At 44.1% G+C, this 10,109-nt stretch overlaps 1 non-coding gene across 1 annotated transcript; it reads left to right on the top strand.

Annotated features, from left to right (window-relative positions):
* The first annotated feature begins 6,714 nt into the window (after positions 1-6,714).
* Positions 6,715-6,821, top strand: LOC145049045 (small nucleolar RNA R71). The gene has a single exon (XR_013683165.1). It is a non-coding gene; the product is annotated as a small nucleolar RNA R71 (small nucleolar RNA).
* The last annotated feature ends 3,288 nt before the right edge of the window (positions 6,822-10,109 follow it).

The following is a 10,109-nucleotide window of genomic DNA, read 5'->3' as shown; positions in this document are numbered from 1 at the left end:
AACGAAACCCTACAGCAACAGCTGGCTGCCTCCCGTGCTGAAGTCTTAGAACTTCAAGCTCGTCAGAGAGCCCAGGATCGACACCTTCAAGAGGTGTTTCGCCAAGTGTCCGACCTCAGGGGTCGCCCGAGGAATTCCCATCGCCATTAGATGATGTCTAGTACATCTCTGTCTTTTGATTAGGGATTAGCCTTTAAACATCTGTGCTCTAAGTAGCGCTTGTCTGTAAAATATTCCTAACTTTCAGTACTCTAATTAGGAATCTAAGAACTGTCAAACTTATCCTTTTGGTATGATGTAAGACCTACTGTTAGGTCGATTTTCCTTGAACTTATTACATCAGTAATACCCGTACTATTGAAATCTATCTAATCTGTACACTTGTGTATTCCTACTAATATTTCTTATTGTGATTTCAAACACTCATTCAACTGTTGGGCTATGGTTAGTTAGTCCATGTGTCACTCTCACGTTGCTTACAAATTGATTCTTACCATCTTTCTTATCTTTATAAACTTATAGCTGAAAGATGCCTCCTCGCAAATCTCCCAGGAATAGGAATAATCCTGCACCTCCACCGCCTCCGGGCATCGATACTGCAGCCCTGAATGTTGTTGTAGCTGCAGCAGTGGCAACTGCCATGGCTCAGTATCACTCATCCGATGCCAGCAGAGGTGGAACCCCTGTTGAATCTATTCCGATCGAAATCCCTGTGTGCTCGAGAGAGTGATCCTACAAGAATTTCACAAACTGCAAGCCGGAGCCTTTCTATGGCACCGGCGGAGTCATTGCCCTCTCGCAATGGTTCGAGAAGACTGAATCAGTCTAGGGTTAGATCTGATCCCAGCACAACGCGTTTTAAACCGTGAGGGCAGCAGATCCCATAAGAACTATGCAGTTAAGCGTGCTCGGGCGGGAGTAGTCCAGGATGGGTGACCCCCTGGGAAGTCCTCGTGCCCAGTGGCCCAAAGCGGACAATATTGTGATACGTGCCATAGGGGGTGTTACAGCACGGCCCTGACGGTCGTCTGTGATCCTCAAAGTTGCAGGGGCAGGTGCCATCACCCGTCCTGCTGAAAACAAACAGGGGAATTGGGCCTTCTTGTGGCCCCGCTGATTGCAGTGAAAACATATCAAGTCGGATCCCTGAGTGGTGGTAATAGTACAATCCCAGTTAAAATGACCAGTCCGACCACACTTTAAGCAGCCAGACTCACCGCCGCTACCACTCCTGCACGCGCCCCCGTGCGCCCTGCCACACTTCCTGCATCGGCTGCGGTCCTAATAATCCCTCGATCTCAAATCCGATCCCTTGGGCCTTTTGCCCGAACTCGCGGCTACCTGAACCTCATCCGGCTTCCTCTTCCGGATCTGCTCCAAATCAATTTCCCTCTCTCTGGCCCGAGAAATCATATCTTCCAGCGTCTTACAGCCGGACCTACTCACGAACTCCCTGATGTTAGCCCTCAACATCTAGTGATATCGGGCCTTCTTCATCTCCTCATCCGCGACATACTGTGGTACAAGAAGAGCCCTCTCCCTGAACTTGGCGGTCATCACCGCCACAGTCTCAGTGGTCTGCGTCAAATCCTGAAACTCCCATGCCAACTGTTGCACCTCAATAATTGGTGAAAACTCCACCCTGAACCTGGCCGAGAAATCGCTTCAAGTCATCGCGTCCAACGCGGCATCATCCCCAAGAGCATGACCAATCTCCTCCCACCAATCCCTCGCTCTGTCCTTCAGAAGACAGTAAGCGAGTCTGCCCTTGTCCTCCTCAGGACACCGGCTCGTACGGAATGCGTTGGCAACATCAGCCAACCATCTGCTACTAGCGATGGGGTCCCTAGCCCCATGATAATCTGGTGCCCCGCAAGCCCTGAACTCTTTAAATGTCAAGGTACGCGCTCCCATCAAAGCCATCATCTTGGTACGGAAGGCTCCCAGCCTCTCATTCAAAATCTCCAGTATACCCTCCTTGACCGTGCCAAAGATCACAGGAGTCTGATCTAGAATACTGTGCGTAACCTCCACTAATATCAATTCCCTCATTCGCTCCTCCAGCTGCTCGGCTCCTGAACCCGAGCGTGATCCCTCTCTGGCGCCTGGTCCGCTCACTGGCCTCTCTCTCAACGTCTCCATGCTGAAAATACAATACATCCTCTATCAGGATACTTATCACTGCTGCGAGACCAAACACACCCTACCAGGTTCCCGGTCTTGTCTCGGCCTTTCCCGAATCGAGTACGGATCCTCTGCTTTCAGTAGTACGGGTCCATACGACCTTCCACATCTATCCGTACTTTCCTCAGGAATTGCTTTGACTCCACCAGGTCCCTTATCCACTACTACTGCTCCCAGCACTATCTCATCCTAGGCTTGTCCTAGGGAAACCTCTGACTCACACCAAACCAGTCCCCAGCTGCTGAAGGACTCCTTGTGATGCCAATTAGCCATCACCTGAATACCATCACATGTGACGAGGATCAAATAATCCTTCAAGTAAAAGACTCGTCCCTACAATGGTTGGACTCAGACAAGAGCTGCGCAATAGGGCCAAATCCAGTACTCTGAGATTATTCAACCCTGATCACATGTGACGTGACGTATCCACCTAATGGCTAACTCCCATCACTCAGAATCCCACAATGCACAAAGCAAGCAGCATTCAGACAAGGGAAAATCTAACCATAACCTACTCAAGAAATCATGTCCACATACCAAGAATCTGAACTAGCATGTAACACAAACTCATAAACTCAGGCATAACCTAAACAGGCTACCCTACTACTGTCTAATCAGCACTATCATGCAACTCAAAACACATATAATAGGAACATAAGGCATCCTCCCTAGATCCTCAGTCCTAATCTAGCATGTTGTTCTACTAACTAATAATCACAACATAAACTTGTATGGGTATTTTGGGGTACTTACTTGAGCTCGGCTGATTGCATGCACCACACCCTTTTCTCTTTTCAAAGTTTTTTTCTTTCTGAATTCTTTTTGCTTTTCTAAAACTGTTTCATTCTAAAAACTTCCTTTTTACAAAATTGTCTTTTCATTTTTGAAAGCTTTTTATCCGACCCCTTAGTTTGAGTTCAGGCACACCTGAGAGTATGCCCGAATCCCTCAAACCAAGGCTCTGATACCAACTTGTAACGTCCCAAAATTCAAGACTAAAAATTTCTTTTAATAAAACATTACTCTAAGTAAAATCATCAATCCAAAACATAATCAGAGTATTAATTTCGAAAACACATGTTCATTATCATAGTAAACATTCCCAGGTTGTCTAATCTATGGTGTGTGTCATGCGATCACCCCGAGCTCTTCCCACTGCTATCGGAAGTACCTGAAACCAAAGCTGAAAACCGTAAGCACGAAGCTTAGTGAGTTCCCCACCCTACCACATACCATGCATAACCACATACTACACATACTGGGCCACGCCTGCTATCCTGGGCCTCGCCCCCTACCTCGGGCCTCACCCGCTACAACGGCCCCACCGCCCCAGGCCCCGCCTGGCTTCGAGCCCCGCTCGGATACAGATCTGTTTCACTTAGGCCTCGCCTGTCACAGGGCCTTGCCGACTAATATATAATAACACATAAACATATCACTACACATAAGCTAAACACATACGAACGGATCCTGTCCTAAGGCCTCGCCAATCCTGGGCCTCGCCCTGGTCCTGCTACTGATGAGTCATGGAACCACGTCCATGCTCCTACTGATAGTGAGGTACGGGCCTAGCCTACCCTCACTCCTTCCCTAACTCAGGCCTCGCCCCTGATCTGCTGCTAATGAGATGTGGAACACCGTCCACACTCTGTTATTGGTGAGTTACGGGACCTCGCCCACACTCACCTCCCTACCAGGCACATACAAGTATCACAAAGACAACAAGTATAAACTATCACATAAACCATTCCTTGGGCACCCGCCCGCTATCATTGGACCTCGTCCTGAATATCATACTAGCATACTGTGCCTAGGGCTAACCCCCGGGTCTTATACACATAACTACATGGGTCGGCATTGTGGTCGTAGACCCATTCACACAAAAGGGAAACTCACCTACACTAGCTGAACTCGCTGATGATCCCACTAGCTGTTAACCGGCAACTCTCTGAACTCCTGCTCCACTAGCTCCCCGAGCTACCAAAATCAATACAACACTTAGTCTAACTGACCCCCGATAGTCAACCAAGTCAACTCTGGTCAAAGTCAAAGTCCTAGTCAAAGTCAACCTCCCAGGTCAACCCTACTCGCCAATTCAACCTACTGACTCGTCGAGTTCATAAGTTCAGAGTCCTTCCATTCGCGACTCGACTCGCCGAGTCAGTCCATGACTCGCCGAGTCTACCGATTTCCGAGTCCCGACCTGCCTGACTCACCGAGTCTCCACTCGACTCACTGATTCAAGTCTCAACTCGAAGGGTTTGGAGTTTCACGACCTGACTCGCCGAGTCCAAGACAACCTTCAACAGACTCGCCGAGTTGTTCTTCAAACTCGCCGAGTTCCTGACCAACTTCATCCGACTCGACGAGTTGTTCATCCCACTCGTCGAGTTCCTCCTAATCTTCATGCTACTCGTCGGGTCCACTCAAAGGACTCGCCGATTCCATTCAGATCTACATACATGCAGGGGACTTTTGAGTCATGCATGGACTCCAAACTGTAGATCTACCCTTCCCAAGCCTATTCCTCATGTAAAGTTGCAAACTTTACGTGTAGAGAAGGAGATCTAGGCTAAATACACCATAAACTAGGGTTTAAGGCAATGAGGCTCCAAAATCAACTCAAGGGCAGATACTTTATGCTTCACAAGGCCAAAATATGCTTAGATCCGAAGTAGCAACTTCAAATCTGGCTTCTAACTCAAATGGATACTAATCATGGCTAAAAAGCCCCAAAACTCACACATAGATCTAGGTGCAAAGGAGTCCAAGAACTAGTTTATTACCTCTAAATGTTCAGAAGTATCTTCCCAATCCCAGATCTATAGCCCCCTTCTTGCACTTTCAAGATCCTTCTTCCTTCTCCAAGCTTTAATGCACTCTTCAAGGCAATAATTGGCTCAACAATGGATATGGCGGCTAGGGTTTGGTATTCTGGGTTAGAGAGGTGGTAAAGGAACCCTAGGGAAGAGAATGAGGCGCTTAAATAGGCTCCAGGTCCCGAATTTAGGGTTTTCCTCGTACAGACCAGACTCGCCGAGTCTCCTTGGCCGACTCGCTGAGTCGGTCACTTATTCCTCGACCCGGATCCCACTCGGACTCGCCGAGTTCCTCCTTGGACTCGACGAGTCGTCCCTTAAAATTAGGGTTTTCTTTCCTTTCTTAGCCTTCCTGACTTTGGGTGTTATAGTTTAGCTTCTTAAAGAAAGAATATGACATGAGGTTCACACTTGGCCCCGAATCGGCTAATGCATAGCTAGTGGCTAAATTCCCGAATTGGCAAGGAATGGTTAGGCTACCCGGATCACCCATCTTCTTTGGCAGTTTGTTTAACATTGTGGTTGAACAGTTCTAATTTAGGACCACCTTAGATGCTTCCTCCATCTTCTTTCTATTTGTGAGAAGTTCTTTTAGGAACTTGGCATATTTTGGCATTTGTGCGACTGCTTCAATGAAAGGGATGTTGATTTGCAAGGCCTTTATGTGCTCCAGGAACTTTTGGTAGTCTTCATTTTGCTTCTCTTTTCGAGCTCGGCCCGGGAATGGTAATGGTGGCTTATATGGCTCATCTTTTGATTTATTTTTCTCATCAGGTATGGAACTCGTCGAGTTTTTGTCTAGAACTCGACGAGTTTTTTCTACTGTTTGCGATTCCGGGTTTTCTTGATCCTTTTCTTGTACCTCCTTTGGATCTTTACTTGGGATTGGAGTCAGGGGTGTGACTATCTTCCCACTCCTTGTTATCACTATGTTAATGTGTGTGCCCTTTGGATTTTTCTCAGTATCACTCGGGAGTCCGCCCGGTTTTCTTTCGTTGAATTGTTTGGCAAGTTGCCCGAGTTGTTTTTCAATATTTAATATTGAAGCTTGTTGATTCCGGAGCAGAGATTGTTGATCCATCATCATTGCTTGGTGCTCCTTCATCATCTTTTGTTGATCACTAATGGCCGCATCGGACTCGTCATGCCTTTCTTCGGAAGCACTAACAAATCGGGCTAACATAGCTTCAAGATCGTCTTCTTCTCTTGTACTGGTTCTTCTTTTTAATAAAATCCATGTGTCTTTTGCCTAAACCTCTCCTCCTTTACCCTTTTGTACTAATTGTAGGGAAGCCACTCCTTCTTAGGCTTTCGCCAATCATCTTCAAATCTATCGCCACTTGAGTAACAAACTTGTGCCTTCCTGTTGCCGTTCTCATCAAGATCGCAATCCTTAGTAAGATGGGGACCGCTACAATTGTCACAACTCACCCTAATGGCATGGATGGATTGGTCCATCTTTGTCATCCTACGATCCATACTTTCGAGTTTGGCCATCATTGCCGCCATGTCATCGGAAACTGAGTTAACCACGCCTCTAGTTGTATCGTTCCATGGATTATGGTACTCCCTTGAATGTTTGGAGAATTCTTCTACCAATGTTTTAATGACGGCTGGTGCTTTCTTCGTGAGGGGTCCTTGGGAATCGAGTAATTGCCTAGTTGTGACGTTCACACCATCATAAAAAATGGAAACCTCTTGTTGCACGTTTAGGTCGTTTTGAGGGCAATTTCTTATCAACCCCTTGTATCTCTCCCACCCCTCATAGAGTGATTCTCCTGGCAATTGCTCAAAGTTGGCAATCGCTTTCTTCAATTTTGCAATCATGGAAGGTGGACAAAACTGGTCAATGAACTCTTCGCGCATCTTTTACCATGTTGTAATGGATCCGGGGGTAAAGATTTCAACCATTCCTTCGCGGCTCCTTTGAATGTAACCAGTAACATCCGAAGCAAAACGGTATCGCGAGATACATTTTGCATGTGGAAATAGTCAGCAATGTCCGTCACTTCTTCAATATGCTTATAAGCATCTTCATGCTCCTTCCCATAGAATGGAACGTCTTTTAGTTGTGCAAGTATGTGACCGTTCAACTTAAAGTTGGCGGTAGCTGGGATTGCTGGTTGCACGAGTCCTGGCCCGGTACCATCTCTTATGCTCTTCTTGTAGTCTCCCATTGGTATGTCGGCGATGTCGGCCTTGTTGTCTTCTTGCTCGGAATTGCTTTCTTCACCAAACGTGGGTGTGTCGGATTCATAACCTTCTACCTTATCATTGTGGATTTTGTTGAGATCTTCAGGTTCTTCGATTGTTTTTCCCCTTTTTTTGGCCAATAATCAACTCCGGATCTTCTACGGGTGGCACTAGTGTAGAACTAGAGCCTCGGGTCATAAAAATCTGAAACAAAACAGAAAAACAAGAGTAAAACGAACAAAAACGATGAAGTAACGAAACTGAAAACAAAAGAAACTCGTCGGGTTCAATAAATAACTCGACGAGTTTAATGCAAAAAGACAGAAAACAAGAAAATTAAAAATTAAAAACAGGTAACTTTATGCGAGAAAGATCTAACATAAAGGATTGATAATATTAGCAAATAAGATAACTATTAGAACCGTTCCCCGGCAACGGGGCCAAAAACTTGATGTGTGTGAAACAAACTAGTTTAATCCTAACAAACTCAAATTTAAACAAACACACGCAGGCAGTGTACCTATCGATAGAAGTTTAGTTTAAGCAAGTAAGGTATCGAACATAGGGAACGGCAACAGCTAAGGTTAATACTAATATTATCTAAATAAAAGAATTAATAAAATATGGGGGTTTTCTCTAGTTTTGCAAGACTAGAAACTTAAACAAGCACTTTAAAACTCAAACAAATACAATTAACAACTAAGAAGAACAAGAAAGGACAACTAGATTCAATGATAAAAGAGACTTCTGTTCAGATTCAATTTACTTATTCCTATGGTTTTTCGTGGTAAGTGCAATGAATTAATATGTCAATGGTCACCGATTCCTAATGTGATTGGGTTCATGTTCATTATTACCAATCCTTTAGTAGACAAGTTAGTTTAAACAGTGATCAAGTGATTAAATTAACAAGTTTCCTAGTGTTTAGTTCGTCTCAAGTGAGACTTATAATAATAATTAATCAAAGTTGTTTAATTCAATCAATTCATGTATGGTTGTTCATCACACATGCTTACACATTGATTTACATTTTTCCTAGTTGACCCTAGTTTCATATTCACTATTCCTAGACTTACAATCTTGTTTTCACAAAACTATAAGAATCAAGTAATCAAGAAGATATTCATGCAACTCAATCACATATTTGTTAACTGAAAACATTTATCATCAATACATAAGGATCTTAAATATGCTTAACAGGATGAATAACCAAATTAATATCAATTCAACCACTCAATCAAACCATGTTCATAAGATTATCTCATCCAAACAAAAGTAAAAAGCTTTTAGCTCATATCTACAGCAAGTAATAACCTAATTTCAAAACCTAATGATTCAAACACGGTTCAAAGCAAAGATTAATAAAAGAAGAATGATTGTTTGCCTTTGATTCTCTTTGAAATTGTTTCTTGTGTTGAAATCTCAAAAATAACAGCTCCAAGAACCCTTCTGATCTTCAAAAGTCACAGCTAGCCTCCAGCAAAAGTTAGGTTTTCTAGCATAGAAGATATCTATTTATAGTTACAAAAAATCGATCCAACTCGTCGAGTTTTTTAGAATAACTCGACGAGTATTTTCAGTAATTCGCGTATACAGCGTATACGGCAAGGCATCCTTAAATCGAGAATATTCTGACCAACTCGGCGAATTTGTGCTATTAACTCGTCGAGTTCCTTCTTCTTTTTTCAGCTTCTTTCTTTAATCTTTAATCTCCAAGCTTCCAATTACCCAATCCTCTTCCTTTTTCACCCAAGCATGTCTTTTATTGCTGAAATTGAAATATTAAGATAATTGAGTACTTTTTGTCCATAAAATGATATAAAATCAACAATAGTTAATAAGATAATTAATGATTTCTATGACTAAATAAGCCCATATCAGATCCCCATAACCCAAACTTCTGTTCCACATCAGATTGAGGATCCTCCCCACAGAATACCCGGTTCTCCCCCGCTTAGGGTTCGTACCATCATCCATTGACATACCAAACAGACCACACTACATACTGGCTCACCAGATGTACCATTCTCGACTCATGGAACGTACCACACAACACTCGATGATCTTCCAGATAATGACAAAATAACTCCAAGTATCCTATATCTCATATGAAAGCCTCGGAATCCTCCCAATGTGAGTGCCTCTAGTCACCCAAAATCTCATACCAACACATCACTGAACATCTCGACTGTCTCGAATCAGTTACGACCCTCAGCCTGAGAATAATGAACTATCACACACACCTCAACTCTAATTCCTCAACCACATTCCATCGTGTGAATTATCATAGAAGCAAGAGACTTCACCCTTATAGTCGATATACAATGTAAACAACGAGGGCCACCGCCCCGATATACTCATCTTGATTTCCTGGAACTGCTGCTAAAATAGGCCTTACTATACTCAACTAAGGCATATCCTTGTCCTCATCCATCTCATTCCCCACCGATGACTCTCTTATGGTATAAGAAATACCTCGCAGCAGACATACCACAAAATAATCTAGTGAAAATATCGCAACTATATGCTACCCTACGGGATTTACCTCCAAACTCTGAAACCGGAAGCTCGTTATCTCTTTCGCTCCACATGGGAAGTGGAAATATTGTAATTCTCATCATAGAAAGTGACATCTCAACCATTGGCCGATCACTCGATTCAGGCCGCAATCCTCCACAAAACATCATCTCCGCTGTTCCTTGAGCCCTACGAATCCAGTTAGCGCCTCAGCAGTCAAATCCCTTAAGATCTAAACTCAATTTTCCTCTCAAGGTACACTCCATTGAAGCTCAAACGACGTGGACCTCTGGCCCCACAATCTACCATATCCACTCTCAGCCCGAACAACCACAGCGGGATAACTGGTAAAGACGGAAGCACGCTCTGCTATGAATCATGGTACCTGAACCATGT

This window comes from Lactuca serriola, chromosome 4 (genome assembly GCF_051521515.1).
Source record: "Lactuca serriola cultivar US96UC23 chromosome 4, Lser_US96UC23_V15, whole genome shotgun sequence".
Taxonomy (NCBI): domain Eukaryota; kingdom Viridiplantae; phylum Streptophyta; class Magnoliopsida; order Asterales; family Asteraceae; genus Lactuca; species Lactuca serriola.
This window is presented reverse-complemented; position numbering and strand designations above follow the sequence as displayed.